This window comes from Sminthopsis crassicaudata, chromosome 1, assembly GCF_048593235.1.
Source record: "Sminthopsis crassicaudata isolate SCR6 chromosome 1, ASM4859323v1, whole genome shotgun sequence".
Lineage (NCBI taxonomy): Eukaryota > Metazoa > Chordata > Mammalia > Dasyuromorphia > Dasyuridae > Sminthopsis > Sminthopsis crassicaudata.
Genome location: NC_133617.1, coordinates 253131714 through 253150751, shown reverse-complemented (window position 1 = coordinate 253150751; position 19038 = coordinate 253131714). Strand labels below are relative to the sequence as shown.

Below are 19038 nucleotides of genomic sequence, written 5' to 3'. Positions count from 1 at the left end.
GAGATGAATTCATATTTGTCAACTTCTTTTAAAAGTTTGAAAAATATCCAAACAGAAAAAGAATTTATACCTAAATATTTATATCATGTCAGTCAATTCAAGCAGGTTTCTTTACACACTTAACATGTCCTTTAAAAAATAAAAGTTTAAGCTTTGACACTAAGGTCAAGGTTTTTTGCTTTTGTTTTTGTTTTTTCAGAATAGATACTTGCTCTGACTTCCTTTGTTGTTGTTCTTTCTTCTTGCCACATGATCAATGATCTCTGCCATCTGGTCTTGCCACTTGCTGTAAATATGTGACTTTCCTCATTGCCTTATCCACCTGCTGACTTCGAGAATTCCTTTCTAGTGAAACCCTAATTAGATCACTGTCACCTTCTATACTGATTCATGTAGTCACTCTCTGAAAAGTACCTTACTTTGACTCTTTTACCATAGGGAAACATGTTTTTTAATAATCTTTCCTTTGTCCAGATATTCCCAGGATCTTCATTCTGGTCTGGCTCCAAGTTTTGGTAGTTTGGTGCTACTTGGATCTTGCTACCTGCCTAATTCTTGAATTCCCAATTGGCTATTTGTTCCATCTGCTTTGAGATAAAAATCCATTCATACTTTGCTTTGTTGTTTGCTTTTGTCAAATAGAACAATCTAAGGAAAGGAGTATCAAAGCTGTGCCTTCCAATCCTAAAATCAAAACAGCTTGACATTTGATTCCACTCTAGTAAGACCAAATGTCAAAAACCTAGAAGAGATCTTGTACATGGTAAAAATGAAATAATCTAGCATTTTGCCTAGAAGATTTGGGAGCAGAGAAGAAAGAATATCCTGCCTCAGAAGCTGCTAAGGAGTGATCATGAAATTTTAAGAACTCAACTAGAAAACACATTTGAAGGAAAGTAGAATTGTGGGGAGAAGAAAGGGAATGAGGAGTGGAGAAAAGAAAAGGTATGATGACAGAAAAAGCAGGAAAGAAGTAAGGAAGGCAAGAAAACAGGAAAGAAAAGAAAAGGAAGGAAAGAAGGAATGGGAAGGAGAAAGGGAGGAAGGAACAGAGATAGAAAATGTTGGAAAGAAAAATGGAGACACAGAGACATTGGGAAAGAAAGTATATAAGTAAACCTATTTTTAAAGGGAAATAACATTTAGGAAATTATATCAGATTTTCAAGATGTAGTATATCAGATTTTCCCATGGCAAGATTAACATTGAATTTGATGAAATAACAATGGGAATAATAATGTCATTCATAATTTGGAAAACAAAAATCTATTTAATCCTGATAGAATCAATTTGGACCAATTGGTTTTACTTTTCAAAGGTTCTTCAAAGTAGCATTTATCTTTAACTTATCTTTGTCAATAGATTATCATTGGTCCTTAGCAAGACATATATACTCTCCATTTAAAAATTTTTTCTATTGCTTTCTCTTTCTTCTTTTTTGGTGGTCTTTAAATATAAACGCTTCTATAATCGTGTTACAGGATCATTTCAACAGTAGTCAAAATTTTAAATTAAATAAAAGATAATGTTTGCAATTTGCCAGAAGGTAAAATTCTCAGTGTAGTAGAAACTTCTCATTTCAGGTGGAATTAGAAATAAGTAAAGTTTATCAGCTGCTCTTTATCAGCTATAGGTTCTAAATGTTACCTAAGACCATTGAACCTCTGTTTTATATCTTAGGAAGCCTATTGAAAACTCCTGATGATCAAATGTGATAATCCATCACAAGAAAAAAGGAAAAGAATTAACATAGATCTTTCAGTCACCAGCCTTGTCATCCAGCCCAGCACATACACCTAGAAGGATAATGGTGCAACAAGAGCCAGGCTGTAGACCAGAAACCTTGAACTACTGACTGCATCAGCACCACTCAGAGAGCAATGGGATTTCTACTACATTAAAGAATGCAAAAGAATATACATAGTGGATCAGCATCTGGAAAAGTCATTGAAATCTAATACTAGTCCTGAAATAGTTGTATTTTACTTTTTGAGCTTCATAAATTGTTAAAGAAATGGAATCCACCTCTGGGAAATAATGTTTCTTTATGTCTCATCATATCCCATTTTCCCCCAAAGATTAAAACAAATGATTCTATGGCTGTAAATCATCTTCATTGGCTTTGAAAAGCCCTCTGAGCTCTATTTCCTATGTTATTTCAATAGACAAGCCATGCGAAGCATGTAAAGTGGCAGTCACTGATATTTAGGAAAGAAAAAAAAAACACAAGAAAGAAATAGGATAAGGTTGGTAAGAATATCAGAATATGTTAAAAAAAATGAAGTATGACAATAATCTGAGGGATACAACTTGTATTTGGCTCTTGTATTTAATTCTACTATTCATCATTCATGTCTGTGATGAGCACTGACCATATAAACATTTACATGACATCACAATTTAATCAGTTCTCTGGAGAAAAGTGATGCAACAACTTTCTTCCTCTCACCCCTTATTTTCTTAGGGATATGGAAGCACAGGAAGAACTCTTTGTTGGTAAAGATAACCTACATAAATCTCACAAATCTCCATGATTTTGAATTTATATGAAAGGAGGATCTGGAACACAGAAAAGAGAGCTTGGCCTATAATGGCAATGAATCAACAACAATAGGATAATTTGAACTGGTCCTCAAAAGACTTGGGCTCAAATCCAGCACTATCTAAACTAGCTGAGTATATTTGATTAAAATCCAATCACCATTTCAGCTTTTCATTACCTTATTTATAAAGTAAGGAAACTGGGCTAGGTGATCTCTAAACATAGTTTCTGCTCCAAAGTATCCAAGGCAATTGCCCATAAATGCCTTAGTGGCAAGGACTAAATTTTTTCTTTTGTCTTTCTTTTCCTATCTTAAGACTTTTCTCATTACAATCTATTCTCTCCTCAGCAATCTGTGATTTTCTTAAAGCACAGATCTGAATAGATCAGCATCTATCCTTGTTTAATGAATTCACCCATCTCCCTCCAGTATCTAAGATCTACTATATGGCATTTAACAAACAACTAGGTGGCTCAGTGGAGAGAGCATTGGGTTTGGTATAATTTCCCCAATTTCAAATCCATCCTCAGACACTCCATCTTCTAATTGAGCAGTTCCCCTGATTTTCCCCATACTTGGAATGCTCTCCCCTTTTGTCTCTACTTTCTAACTTCCCTGGCTTTCAAAATTCAGGTCAAATCCCACTTTCTACAAGAGGCTTTTTGCATTGTCTTTTTTCTCTGAGATTCCCTTCCATTTACACTATATGTATATAACTTGCATGTGTAAAGTTACTTTCATGTTTTCTCTGTCATTAGAATGTGAGCTCTTCTAAGGTAAAAAAAAATACTTTTCTTTGTCTCCCCACTGCTTAACATAGCACAGCCACAAGTGGCACAAGTGATTAAGAAAAGCTTCTTGTCCAGCCATATAGCTCAGCACTTAATCCAGGCATATAGCTCATCATTTAATAAGTAGGTGGCACACATAACTGCTTAGGATACCAGTATGTGTACTGCTGCTCGAAATCAGCAATAACTTCTACTATTTTGTATAATAATATAAAATATTTAATATTCCATTTTAGTTACCTTTTTCTTTTTTCCATCTAACAGGTATCTATTTTACAACTACTAAAATTGAGGTTTAAGTGTTTGAAGTAAACATTTCTTAAGCATTTATTATATGAAAGGCAGTCAGTCAACTAGCATTAAGGACCTTTGTGCTATGCAATGTGCAGTGTAGAGATTTAAAGTCAAAGAATTATTATTATCCTTAAGGCACTCACAGTCTACTGAAACAGATGAAACCAACTATGTACAACCAAGATTCATTTAAGATTAAATAAAGATAATCTAATAAAAAGGCCTTAAGATTAAGGAAGACTGGGAAAGAATTCTTACATAAACTGATATATTAACTGAGTTGAAGGTAGAGAAGCTAAGAAATGGAAATGAGAAGGGGCAATGTTCAAAATATGGAGGGCAGGTAGTGAAAATTCTTAGAGTAAGGAGATGAATTATACTGGACACTTCAGATAAAAGTTAAAAAGAAAACAGCTCCTGTACTCAAGAATGTTACATTTTAAGGAGGGTATTGAACATGCACACAGCTAATTTTAATGCAAGGAAATTTGAGGAGGAAGAGAGTACTTACAACTATAAAGACATCAAGGAAGGTTTGCTGAGCTGATATGTTAACTAGCTAATCCTTAAAGGAAAATAAAGATTCTGAGAGACAGAAGGAACAGGGAGAATATAGCAAGTATGAGGGGGTGGTTTATGTGAAAGCAAACAGATAAGAGATAGATTGCCAAATTGGGGAAATAGCTAGTAATTCATCTTGGCTGGAACACAGTGCTGGATGAGAGTAAAATGTAATGAAGCTTGAGAAATCAAATTGTGAAGGGCTTTCAATGCCAGGTTGAGGAATGCATGTTTTATCCTAAAGAGATTGGGTAGTCACTAAAGGTTTATGAGCAAGGCCATGTCACTATGAAACTTGTATCTAAAAAAATATTTCAGGAGCTCTTTCAATTGGTTAAAGAAAGTAAGGAATGGTAGCAAACACACCAATTACTCAAGATATTACAACAGCCTAAGTAAGATGCTAAGACTTCTTAAGGTAATTAACTTGTGAGTAAAGAAAAAGAGGCAATGGGAGTAGAGTTTGAATAATAAACTTCTATTTCTTATTTTTATAATATCTTTTTTTATTTTTTCAAATACATGCAAAGATAGTTTTCAGCATTCACCCCTCAAAAATCTTGTGTTCCAATTTGTTTTCCTTGCCCTCCCCTTGCCTAGACAGCAAGCAATCCACTATAGGTTAAACATGTGCATGTCCTTAAAACATATTTTTATATAAATAATGAACTACTGACAAATATTCAAAGGAATGAGTTAAAAGAAAAAGTCAAGGAGAGTTTCAAGATTACAAAATCTATGGGAAGATGGCAGTTTTCTTAACAAAAATAAGGTTTCAGCAACAGGGAGAAATTTTAAAAATTGCATTTTGCACATATTAAGTTTGAAATGCCAGGAAGTCTTGACAGAGATTTCTAGTTCCAGCAGGTGAGTGGTAATATAGGACAGCAAGTCAGAAGACACATTAATACTACATAGATTTGGCATTTATCTGTATATTGGTGATAATTGAATCTATAGAACTTAATAAGATCTCACTAAGTAACTGCAAGAAGACAAGATAAAACTGACTAAATTATGGGAGATAACTGCCTCTGGGATGGCACTTAAATTATAATCCAATAAAAGAGGCTTAAAAGTTGAGTATAGTCATCGAGATAGGGAACAAGGAGAAAGATGTACTATAAAACATCAAATCTAAAAAGAGAAGAAGGCATAGTTAGTGGAAAAGCAAAAAATCAAATTAGATGAACAGAGGAAAAAAAAGTAACTAGTTTGTGCAGTTTATAAATAATGGTGACATTGAGTAGAGAGATTGGAAGCCAGAATGCAAGGAGCATTAGGTTATCCACAACTATCTTAAATATAGGAATATAGAGAAGTTGGTACAGACACGATTTAGATTTTTTCCTTTGTTTTCTTTTTTGATTTTTTTTGAATGGAGAAGGCAAATTTGTATGTAAAGGCAAGAGAGAAACAATCTGATTGATTATAAAGGAGAGATAGTGATTGGAAGAATGAACAATGAGACAATATCTTAATGTAGTGGTTTTCAAACTTTTGTTCTCAGATCTTTATATTATTAAAAATTATTGAACTGTCCAAAGAATTTTTGTTTTATAAACAAAAGAGTTTTATAATAATAGATATGTGCCATATTAGAAATAAAAACTAATTATGAATTTGTAGAACTTCTGAAAGGGTTTCAGAAACCCTTCCAGGATTCTCTGACAATACTTTGACCAGACAATGAGATTGGCAAAGAAAAAAATATTATTACTTTTGAGGCTGAAATAAAGGATGTGTGAAACTATAGGGGTCTTGATGAGTAGAGAATGTAGGTAACATGAAAGCTCATTGAGATTAGCTTCAATTTTTCAGCAAAGTTTTTTTCTTGCTGCAATCATCTTTGGAAAGAGTGCATTGTAGGTGGTATTGAAAACTTGAAGATGGAGAAGAGGGTGCAGAATAAATAAATAAATAAAAATGAGAAAAGAAACAAATAAATAAGTAGGGAATACTTTTTTTTAAACAAAGTTTTCCATTCTATGATGAAGGCCAAGAATAGATTAGATAATATGAATTTGTAGTATGCTATTACCCTGATTGTAAGACTTCCTCTAAATACTTTCATTTAGAATTATGGAAGTATAAATAGTGAAGGTAGACCAGGGTTGAACACTGATAGAGTGTGAATACCTGTACCTGTAGGACAAGGCTGAGTGTACTCAAGAGTAGAGAAGAATATATAGTTGAACAGGTAAAAAAAAGTCAGTGGAGAAATATGAGACTAGAATAAATTATATACAAAAATAACAGGAAATATTGAATGACTAGAAGTTACATTAAAGATAAAACTTTAATGAAAGTGAAGTGGGAGAAGAGACAGATGAAGATATAAGATTATAATCAAAGAAAGGAAATTTTTAGTTCATAACCATGAAAGTAACATGGTTATGAGTAAATTTGGAAGTTATCATAATCCCTGTGGATAAAAATATAAGCAATGACATTTATTCTTTTTTAATTTAAATATGGAAATTCATGCTAATACATAACTGGCCTTATTCCAGCAATATAAATGCTCTATTCCTAATTAATGTATATACTTCTTAGAGATATATTTTAAAATAACCCTATATCTCAAGGCTATTCAATCACTCTAATGTCCAATTAGCAGCAATTAAAATGATAACTGGGAAAATGAAAAAAAAACTATCCAGCCTTGGTTTTCTCAGCCATTTTAAACTGGAAAATATTAATTTAAATTGTCATTTAAAATTTCTCATGGAAATTTGAGGCAGGAGAGGGGAAGTGCTCTTTTCACTCCTGAAAGATATAATGGAAATGCAGTACAAATTTTGATTTTATATCACTCCTGTGAGTAGAGCTGGAAAAAAAAAATCTGTACTGCTGCCAAAGCTGAAAAATAATCAAATTTTTGTTAGTCTGGTGAACAGTAAAACATGTAGTGGTTTTGCCTCACTTCTTGTTTTCTACAAACACCAAATTTCTAATTTGTTCCAGGGTGGAATTTTGCTGTTATGCACCATAAGAAATTGGGTTTCCTGATGGAAATGGTGGATAGCAATTCCCTTGCCCCTGACAACTTTGATCAATTTTTCCCAAAATGCACACAAATATCAGTTTTCACCTGTGAAAATGCACAAAGCAATAACTGACAGTTTTACTGTGCCCTATATTATAATCCTGCATAAGAGATGATGGTAAACTAAGGAGGAAGTATAGTTTCCCCTTTCAATAATCTCTAAAATAGCAGTATTGTTGAGAAACAGAGATGGACAAAGACAGAAGGACAGAAAGAGACAAGAGAGGTGGAGGAAGAGAGAGAGAGAGAGAGAGAGAGAAGAGAGAGAGAGAGAGAGAGAGAGAGAGAGAGAGAGAGAGAGAGAGAGAGAGAGAGAGAGAGAGAAGAGAATGTCAGAGTAATACAGTAGAAAGCCAGTTTCCAAACTGCTTAACCAAAACATTCCCCCAACCCCTATTTCTGTTTCCAATAAGGTACAAATTAAATGTTTAAGCTATGTAAGTCAAGGATATCCAAGATGTACAGAAGCTAGAAATTATACATCTACAAAGAGCTGGAACTACATCAGTTAGAATTACCCATAAATCTGGGAAAGTTACATCAGCATCAGGGTCAGCAATCCAACAGAGGAAAATGTGAGGGAAGGAAATTTTACTAACTTCTTAGGTACTTTGGTCTCTCTAGGAAGAAGAGAAGGAGAAGGTTTTAAATATTTTTTGAAAACCAAATTTGACCACTTGAATGTGAATCTTCAGCTTTTTTTCTAATGAATGAATAATCCATGCAATGTTTAGCAAAAATAAGCTCCTTCTTTAGGATGATTTGTATTTTCCCACTGTGTTCTATCTTCTTAAGGGGAGGGAGTATTTCATTTTTGTCTTTACCTCCCCAGAATCACACAGTAGGTATTTAACAAATGAAATAAGTTAAAGTAGTTGTTTTTTCCCTCCTTTTATCCTTTGATAAAACGGTATAACAGATAATAGCATGAGATGCTCTGTCTACTTGTCAGTGCCTCACTAATTACTTTTTATTTACTCACTATATATGAACATTTTTTTTGAGAAGCAGCATGGCAAAGTGAATAGAAAGCTGGTCTCAAAACTAGTAAGACCTAGGTTTCTATTCAATCCAACAAATATTGGTTATGGAGCTCTGGATATGTCATTAGACAATTCAATATATTGGAGTGAAATAAGGCTATGTACTTGCTCCCATGATTTTTGGTATGATGTTCTCAGCCATGTTGTTAACCACTTTCAATGAAGACCAACAGGGCATCAAAGTCAGCTACTGTACTGATGGTAAATTCACCAACTTGAAAAAGTTACAGTATATCCTCTGTAGCTGAGATGCAACAAGTATGTATTGATTTTCTGCTTCTTGTGCTAATTATGGCCTAACAATTAACGCAAAAAACACAGAAACACCATTCATATGTAAAATCTTATTGGTTAGAATAAATGGAAAAGTTTTTAATATTGGGGATATGTTCACTTACCTTATCAGTATACTTTCTAGGAATGTACACATTGATGATGAGGTAGATACTTACATTGCTGGAACCCGCTCAGTGTTTAAGAGCTTCTGAAACAAAGAGAAGAGAAAAGATGTGGGAGAGAAGATGTATTAGGCTGACTACCAAATTGAAGGTCTTCAGGATCACTGTGCTGACTCAATGTTGAATGTCTTTGAAACCTGGTCAGTATACCAACACCATGCCAGGAAACTGAATTGCTTCCATTTAAATGTCTTAGGAGGATTTTGAAGATTGCTTTACAAGACAAGATACCAGACACTCAAGTCCTTTCTTAAACTAAACTGCTACATTGAAACTCTGCTACAGAAAGCACAACTCTGATAAACTGGTCACATTGCTTAAATGTCAAACATGCTTCCAAAAAAAGATTAGTGAAAAACTCACATAGGACAAGCACTCATATGGTAGTCAGAAAAAGTGATACAAGTATATTTTCAAGTTCTCTCAAGAACTTTGGGATTGATTGTGTAACATGAGAGACATTGGCACAGGACTACTTAGCATGGTGTGCTCTTATCAGAGCAGGGGCTATGCTTTTTAAGCAGAGAAGAATGGATGTATCTCAAAAGAAATGTGAGATGTGCAGATTTAGAGAATCTACCTCAAATGTACCTATGGACTTTTTGTGCTCACTCTGAGCTTGCCTTAGTTTGGTCATAGTTGGACACAGTGTAATTTGACTCTAACATAGTGATATCATTTTGGTCCTTTTCAAAACTGAAAGACAAAAAGCAAATGTGTAAAGGGAGTTTCCTTACCCAAGAGTTTTCTATACTTACGAAATCAAGGGAACAGGTCTTATCCCTTTTTTTTTTTCCTTTTTGATAGAAATACACTGAGACATCTATCCATACACATATCTATTTCTCTCTCTATGGCTTGCATTTTTATTCCTAGAATTTCACATAGTGTCTAGCTTATTGTGGATACTTAGTAAATGCTTTTATATTTATTAATTCATTCATTCATCATACAAACAAAATACAAAAACAATTTTGTCCTGACTTTCTTTTGCTTCTATTGCAATAATAATGATTTTAGAAAAATATAAATGATAATGATAATTTTATGCTTCAGTATTTCAATAGAACTGTGATTTCATCAATATGATTACTCCTTCCAGCAGTATATGTTGCAATCCATATCTTCTAGTTCTTCACGATTCTTATTTCAAACATTCTGCTTATTACTGTATATCAAGCATCTTCCAATATAATGGAGTTCTTCCTATATGTTTTAAAATATGCTTTATAAATAATGAATATTAGTGAAGAATTTAGGCTGAACACTTTTCACCTCCATTACATAATCAACAAGCTTCCTTTTCCAATCATATATATCTCAGGTCTATCCAAGGACCAGCATAATACCATAAAGAGGACATTACTAGCAGGCAATGGATACTTTGAATTGAATACAAAGGAAACAGACTTTTAAAATTATGTAACTAAGATTATTTTGCATTGCTTATAAGAAGAGTATAAATCCAGCACTACTTAACAGAATTATATGTAGTAGTTTAAGAAAAAGGTTACCTAAAAATCCCAGGAACATCATGCACCAAACTTTTCCTTCAGGCCTTATTGTTTCCTTGATTGAGATAAGCACAGTAGAGTTGAATTTCAATTTGTCACACAGCCATCACAATCCAAACTTCCTGTGTAAACAGACAATATTCATGTAAGAATCCAATTCATTGCAATTTGTACAGATGGATAACCATGAATGCCAGTAGAGATAAGGTATTTGATTAAAAAAAATCTTTAAATGGCATGAACTCTTTTTTTTTTCTGAACAAGAATATAAGGGATAGTTGAACTGATTCAATAAAAATAAGAAGTGACCCAAATCACTCTACTTTTGCTTAGTCCTGAAAGTGAACCAGTTTTAAACCTCATTTCCTTTTTCACATGTTCAATAAAGTTGGTATAAGGATATTTAGCGCATTTTGAGTTAAGTATACCATATGTCTTGATAGTTAACTAAACTCTTTCAGTTTTTAAAGGTTAACTTTTCTATTGTTGCCAGATATTTCAGTCCATTCTGCCAAGATAATATATAGTTGGAATGGAATGGAACCAAATTCTTTTTAACAGCTCATGAGACTTAAAGATCTCACTGTTGGATAGATATTAGCTATATTTTTCAACAATTTGAAGTTATCTTAAAATATGAATATTTGGATCATATCATAGATAATTCAAAAATGCCAATACCAGGCATAAAATTTTTATCTTTTGCCTTCAAAATTAAATCTGAATAACAGAATGACTATATTATCTTGCCTAAATACAATTTTCAGGTCATATTTCTAGCTTCTATAAACGGAAATTCTCCCATACAGTTACAGAGCCAATTCTCTATAGGAAGAAAATGAAATACATAGTTTTTAGCAAAAGTTAATTGAATTGTGCAAACAAGTATATGAAATACACTAGAATAAATGTCATTAAAGTATTTTATTTTACAATGAAAACAAGTGTTAAGAAATGTACCAGAATTAGTTATTAGTGTAAGTTAATGGATAGTGCTAATGATATAAGCAAAGCAAATAGTCATACTAAGTCATTAGAAAATATGTCATTCATCAAAATAAAATTCATTAGTTATTTTCCAATCTTGCTGAATGAATAAAATGAAGAACAATTCCATCTGATAATAGCACAGAAAAAATGTATTAAATTTATAATTGTTGGACATTATAGCTCAATTTAACTCTAGAAATGTGCCTAATGGAACAACTGTTTAAATATTTTACTAAAAATGAGAATTGGGAAGCTTAAAACTTTTAAAACAAAAAAGATTCTGAATTAAACACACAGAAAGTTTGAAAAGTGGTCCAACTGATTACATTCAACAATCTAAAATAAATTGATTATATAATATAGTCTTGACCTTTCTGAATTTATGATATGGATACAAATCTTCATTTTGTTGCCTGGTAGCAACAAAGTACTCTTTAAAATTATCCAAATTATCTTTCAAATGTATAGATATGAGCATTTGTGGACAAATTTTATAGATACAGACATCTGTATTTATACAGTGCAGTAAATAGAGCATTGGCCTAAAGTCAGACTAGAATTCAAATCCAGCCTCAAAATACTTACTAGCTGTGTGACCCCAGGCAAATGCCTTAACCCCAGTTGCTTCATATATATATATATATATATACAAATATGTATATGCATGTATGTATGTACATTTACCTATATATATATATATATATATGTATATATACATATATACATAGAAGCTAGACAGACAGACAGATAGGCAGACAGACAAACAGATACTTGTTTTGTCTTAATGTAATAGAGATGACTAATTATTGATGTGAGAAATATTTCTAAATCAATTAGCCATAGATAGTTACACTAGAAGTTTTTAGAACACTAATCAAAATTAGTACTAAACTAGAAAGAAAAAGATGAGAAAAAGTAACTGTGGCATTTAACTGGAACAATTTCAGACTGTGCTATTTAACTCAACTATTGATAGCAATGAGAAGAAACATAGCATTACAAATAGATGACTCAACTTGGAGGCAGGTTCAAGTCCTGCCTCTGACATATTTTAGCTAGTCCTCTTCCAGTCTTCTTGTCCTCCCTCGCCTATTTCATTGGAAGAGCCTACTCTTTGCCATCCTAAAGTCACTTTCAATATGTACTTTCTCCACCCCTAGTTTGACAGCTACTGAATAACCCTAGAGGGGGTAACGCATTCTCACTGGGTTACAAATTTATGTCATGGTACAAAATAATATTTCAACTGAATCCTCAATCCTGCATGGAAATATTTTATTGTTTCTTGATAAACTCCATTTTATACTCTACCAAGTGACCCTTCACAACTTTCTCTTCTCTCTAAAGTCAGTTGTATTATCCTCTGCTTCCTTCTTCTCAAAAAAAGATGGTATAATTAGCTAGCTAGATATAGACAGAATGGATAGCTAAAAGTATGTATAAAATAATTTTTACATATATACATATTTGTGCTTAATGCTAGCTATCTCTAGGGTGGACAAAAGGAAGAAAAAATAACAAAAGAAAGTAACATTCATAACTTTATGACATATTTAAAAGGAATAACAAGTTTTATATAATAGATTTTCAGTTTCATATTTAATCATGCTATTTTATTTTACAGTTATGAAATGTTTGTTTCTTACACAAATTTTAAGTTAAATAAAAATTTTAAAACAAATTCTTATCTACTTGAAAAATAGATAGATACAATTTCCCTCCTCCAAACTCCTCCTAAATATCAACTCATCCCTCATTGCAATAAACATGCCAATGTCTCTCTTATTCTTAAAAGAAATCTTTATTTGACCTTTCTAGCACACCATGATATCATCTTATATCTCTTCTTTCTTTGAAAATTCCCATATATTTTCCTACACTTCTTCATATTCTCATTTTTTTGTCTCTTTGCAATTTGGTTTCCAGTTTTGCAATTCATGGGAAATTATGCTACTTAATAACATATAATATCACAGTTTCTTAGTTCTTAAATTTGATCATCATCTTGTACGTCTTTGAATTTTTCAACACTTTGAAATTTTTAACAAAACACATAGCTCCTCCCCCAAAATACATTTTTATCCTTGACTTCTATGACATTATACTCTCCTGTATCTCATACCCAGTTAAGTGCTCTATCAGTCTCTTTTAATGGATTATCATTTATATGCTTCCTCCAAAATATATATTTTATCCTAGGTTTTGGACCAGGCTCTCTTTTCACTTCACTCCATAGTCTTCCTCCATGTGATCTCATGAGCATGCAGAGATTCAGTTCATATAAATCTAATTATATATTCAACCCTAATCTGTCACCTGAATTCCAGTCCTATATTATTAATTAACTACATAATAGACAGGCTCATCCTAAACTTACAAGGCATTTCAAACATAAAATATCAATTATAGGATGTATTATCTTCCCCCCAAACCTACAGTTTTCAAAGTTCCTAGTTTTCATTGTTAGCATCCTATCCTTCTGGTCCTTAAGGATTGGAACCCTGGAATCATCCTTGACTTTTTCCTTTCCTATAACCCTATACAATTAGTTGCAAGTTTTGTCAATTATACTTCCACAAAATCTCTCTCAAAGAACTTCACCCAGCCCTTTTCTCTATTCACAAAGTCTTTTGAAGTAGTTCCTACTTCAGCCCCATTCAATTGCAGTAGCCTTCCAATGGGTTTTCCTGATTTTAGTCTTTCCTTTCCCAATCCCTCCACTACTTTACTGTTAATACTATTACTTCTATTTCTACTGCTGCTGCTCTTGCTGCTACTACTACTAGTTTTACTCCATCAAAACCCAACTCCTCATTCATAGGAATATATATTTTTAGGAGGGGACAGAAATACAGCAAAGTTATAGAATAGAATCCATGTTTATATACAATGGGTAATCTCTATGACCTAAGATTGACTCAGAAGCTGTGAAGGTCTGGCAGGAACTCTGAAATATTGGCTAATTGTATTACAATCTATACTGTTTCAACCATTTGGGTCAGCTTTACCAGACATCTTGATGAAATTGCTCCTATTAATTTGAGGAAGAATAGACAGGGTAGCAGAATGTCTCAAGTTGAATCTATCTGAAATTGTTAAAATGATCAGGCTAACCCTGAGGACACTAAAGTGAGTGGTGTTCTTTTTATAGTATACATCTGAACAAATCAGAAATACCAATAACTCATTTGATAGAAATACTTCATGGCAAATGTGAATGACTGCTGAAGATGGCAAACTTTAATTACATGTGAAAAGGATTGAAGACATAAACACTTTTATTATGAATTAATCCTACATAATAATGATATTGGAAAAATCTCACTATGTATAAAATATTTTCATACTGCTTTTTGTCAATAGTATCCTCAGCTCCAAACCATCCAATATCCGTATTTCTGATCAGTACAGAACAAAAAGCAAACAAAAATAAAAACACTTTATCCATAAGCCTAGATTAAAGGAAATAGATGAAAGCAAGGAACTGTTTTTAGTTGAAGACTCTGAAATCATTGAAATTTTTCATTTGATTCAACCTTCAGAATTGTTATCTACCATTAAGGGAAAAAGGAAAAGTTTCTTGAAGGTGAGATTTTACCTGGAAGTTGAAGGAAAGGAGGGAAATTAAGGGCCAAACATGAAGAGGGAGAGCATTTTAGGTCTGGGGACAGTTCACTGATAATTCATGGAGGTAAGAGATGTGGTATCTTGTGTGAAGAATAACAAAGAGGCCAGTATCACTAGATTGTAGAGTAGAATGTGGAAGTAAAATATAAAAAGACTGGAGAGATATGAAGGGTGTAGAATATGAAAAGTGTAAAAAAACTAAATAGGATTTTATATTTGATTCTTGAAGTAATAAGGAGCAACTGTAATTTATTGAATAGGGGCATGGCATGGGCATACCTGCTCTTAAGAAGATCACTTTGGTAGATGAGAAGTGGGTAGACTGAAGTAAGGAGGAACTTAAGGAAGGGAAACCAACTAAACAGTGATTGTTATTATTCAGGCAAGGTATGATGAAGGCCTACATCAATACAGGAACTGTATAATAGAAAGGAGAGCACAGATAAATGATTTAAAGATAAAATAGACATAAGACAGAATCAACAAGACTTGGCAACAGATTGGAAATGAAATGGGGGAAAGAGAGTGAGGAATTGAGTGTGTCATTCTAGGTTGCAAGCCAGAATAATTGTTTTCAACAATATAGAAATTTGGAAGAAGAAAGAATTGGGGGGTGGGGGGAATATAATGCAGCATCAAAGAAATAGTAGACAAATAACTGAGATATTCAGATTTGTTTGTGGAAAAGAGGGTTTTATGGGTATTAATTCAAGACAAGCTCATTAGAACCAGAAATTACAAAGGTATTATTCTTGAGAAACTCAGATGAAAATTCATGTAAATTATTTAAGGATATTATAGAAACTGCTCAACACATCACTGTAGACTGTAAAACTTTAGCACCTACTGAATATCTAGCCAAATATTATCTATTCACCAGAATTGTACATTAAAAGTCTGTCATTTTTCATGGGTGGAAAATTGCCATATCTCAAATACAGACCTATAAATAGATAAATATAAACATCCACAAAAAGATTGTAATAGAAATAAACTATTACCATGTACTGAACTCTTATACACAATTGCCTATATAAAATAATGAGTCATAAAAATAAAAGAACATAGTTTCTTTTAATATATGTTACCTAACAAAATCTTCACAGTCTCCAAAGAATATGGAGCAAAAACTTCAAAATGTGAAAAAACAGCAGGAGCCATCAGAATCATGTGGGAACAGACTGAAGTGCATCTCATTTCTGATGAACTCTTTACTCCTGGAATTTTGCCAAAAATGTTTTTTGTTACACACAGAAGATAAGTTTAAATTCTAACACTTTTGTGCAATTACAAAGCTAATTGTTTTATCTACATCTATAAAAATAGGAAATAAAAAATAAAATAATAATAATAATGAGACAGAAACTCTCCAAGGAATTCAATTCACCTTTATCAAAAGACAAGGAGATAATGACAACACTAACATTTTTCAGATGTTATCATCCTTGATACTCATTATCTCCAGACTAAATACAATAAAAAAAAATGTACCAGATATAAAGACCTAGAAGAAGAAATCAAAAGGCTATGGAAACAGGAAAAGGACATGCAAACGGGATGAAGTAGATCTCATCTTATTTAGTACTGAAGATGTCCTAAAGCTATAGAAGATAAGCTTTTATCATCACGCTTTTGTTCATTTTAAGTAGCAATATTATCCATTGTGCAAAAGTTTATAGAACATTAATTTCATAAGAAAGTAGCAGCATAATGATTATTTCCATTGCGTTTGCAATACTTGAGTAACTCAAAACAGTGGTGGGTTTTAAGGTTCTTCAACTGTAGAATTCTTTGAAATCTGCTTCCCTCTCTAAGAAGGATCTGATTGAATCTAGCAGACCAACACCCAAACCTTTGAACTTCAGAACTGACCTATAACTGTAACCATAATTATAATACATGTAATTATAGAGTTAAATGTAATGCACATGTAACTGTAATTCATATATAAATATAAATGTACCTGTAAAGTTGCATGTATACATAAAAGTTACATACATACACAAAAATACATACCTGTAAAGTTAATATATGAGACAATTATCAAGACTTATGATGCCCAGAAAAATTTCCCTTCTCTGTCAAAAAAAAAATTTCCTTTATCTGTCAAAAAGGCTAAATTTTGGAATCTTTTTCTAATAAATTCTAATATCCCCTTATCCACACAGGAATTTGGGATCAACGAACATCTATTTAGTGGTCTGTTTGAGCATACATATGAATACTTCTACCATGTTCTTCTGTAAGAAATATATCATTGCTCCAGCTCTTGCCACTTATTAGTTTGAAGAAACTTATTGTTAGATTTCTAATTTATAACTTGTGTTCAGAAAAGGAAAGAGAAAGTTAAATAGCTGCAAGAAATTTATAATTCCAAGAACTGACTCTAAGATCATCTATGAAAGCACATGTAGTTTATCACCCACTTCTGCCACAAGCTGCCATTAAGTGCCATTGGTTTGGAAAGGGGAAGGAAAAATTCTGCTCTTTTGTTTTACTCACTAGAAAAGGACAAGAGAAAGAGAAATGCTGAAGTTTTGAAGAAAGAACAGTTCTGTTAGCTTGCTTTTATAAATATAGATCCATCAACAAAGATTTATGCTCCTGAGTCTTAATCACAGAGTCATCAGAAGTTCCTCTCAGCATGGTGCCAGTGAGCATGCTCCAATTTCCTAGGGAAGTATCACTTAAGTGACTCCAAAAAAAGAATCATCAGATTGTTTAGGGATCAAGAATTCTCTTGTGCTCATATACTAGTAATTCTCTGAACTTAAGCAGTTTGCCTCCTGTCTCCATGCCTTCATATAATCTGATTTCCATTATTAAAAAAATTCCACCTAATTTCTGTCTCTTAGAATCTTCATTTAAGATCAAGGCATCTTCTCCATTAATCCTTTCCCATTATATCTGTTAGTAGGTACTCTCTGATACCTCAAATGATCATAGATCTGCCAATGCGTTCATATTCTACACACATTCTACAAGCACTTGTGGATAAAGGAATTATTTTGGTTATATCTTTGTTCAAAAACACCTAGCCCAGTGTCTTGTGCACAGAGTAAACTATTAATAAATGTTTGAAGAATTAAACTGTTATATAATTTCACTGACTACAATTTCTGTATAGGGATTACACAAAGATTATTTGTACATTATTCATTTATTTATATGCAGCAATGTTTTCAAATGTAGAAGGATCTTTCATCACAGTTGGCAGATTGGTAGCTCATTTGGAACTCATCTGGGAACACTAAGAATTTAAATGTCCTGGCCACGGTCACAAGGTTAATATGTTTCAGTGACAGTACTTGATCATCTTTCTGACTATAATAAGTTCAGCTTTCTTTACACTATAACATTTGCCTCTTTAATAATTTCTCTTCTATAATTATTTTGTGATCAAAACACCACCTATGTGGTTTTACATATTCTTAATGTCCAAAGTGACATTAGAAATTGTCTAGTTCATATCCTTCCTATAAAAAAAAAAACAACTTGACCATAACACCTATTAGGAAAAAAGGCCTAGAGAATAACTTTTCTAATAAAATTATGGTAAGCCTTTCATTCTTACTAGAATGTACCATATAGCAACTATATATGTCCTTTGTTGTGCCTCCTAAAAGTTTTACTCTTTGCCTTCAAATTGTGTTTGTTATGTAATTGGTAGTTATGAAAGGCAGAATACAAGTAAAATAGCAATGAAAATTTCTTAAATATTTATTAATTGAAGATCAGAAAGGATAAGGAAAAGAAACAAAACTATTTTATCCTAAAATATCTTTTTATGAACTACTCATTCTTCGAACAACGTATATGTGTTATAAACATAGATTGAAGAAAAGGTTAAATTTAAAGTTAACTTTTTTTTGCTAGACATCTGGACAACAAGGAGATGTTAAATAGAACTGAGATGATAGAATTTTTTAAAATAACAAATGGGAATAAGAAATGCTGTTTGAAATTGCAATAGGAATGAGCCATGACAAAATGATTTACTGATGGAATTGGAGAAAATTACTAATAATTTATTTTCTCTGTCTTCTTCTATAGACATTATTGCTCACTATACAAGATAATTTTCTTTTAAGAATTTACCTTTAAAATGTGAAATTCCTGAGTATATGAGAGAGGTCTGTGTTCCATTATGAAACAAAAAAGTCTCATT

The 19038-nt window shown here is 32.5% G+C and overlaps 1 long non-coding RNA gene across 1 annotated transcript in view; it reads right to left on the bottom strand.

Moving 5' to 3' along the window:
- LOC141553824 (uncharacterized) overlaps positions 1 to 19038 on the bottom strand; it is a 124898-nt gene that overhangs the window by 8239 nt on the left and 97621 nt on the right. The window contains exons 4-6 of the long non-coding RNA XR_012485665.1: positions 10254 to 10375; positions 8734 to 8765; positions 7757 to 7858 (exon numbers count right to left, since the gene is read on the bottom strand). This is a non-coding gene — a long non-coding RNA (uncharacterized LOC141553824). The remainder of the gene's footprint in view (positions 1 to 7756; positions 7859 to 8733; positions 8766 to 10253; positions 10376 to 19038) is intronic.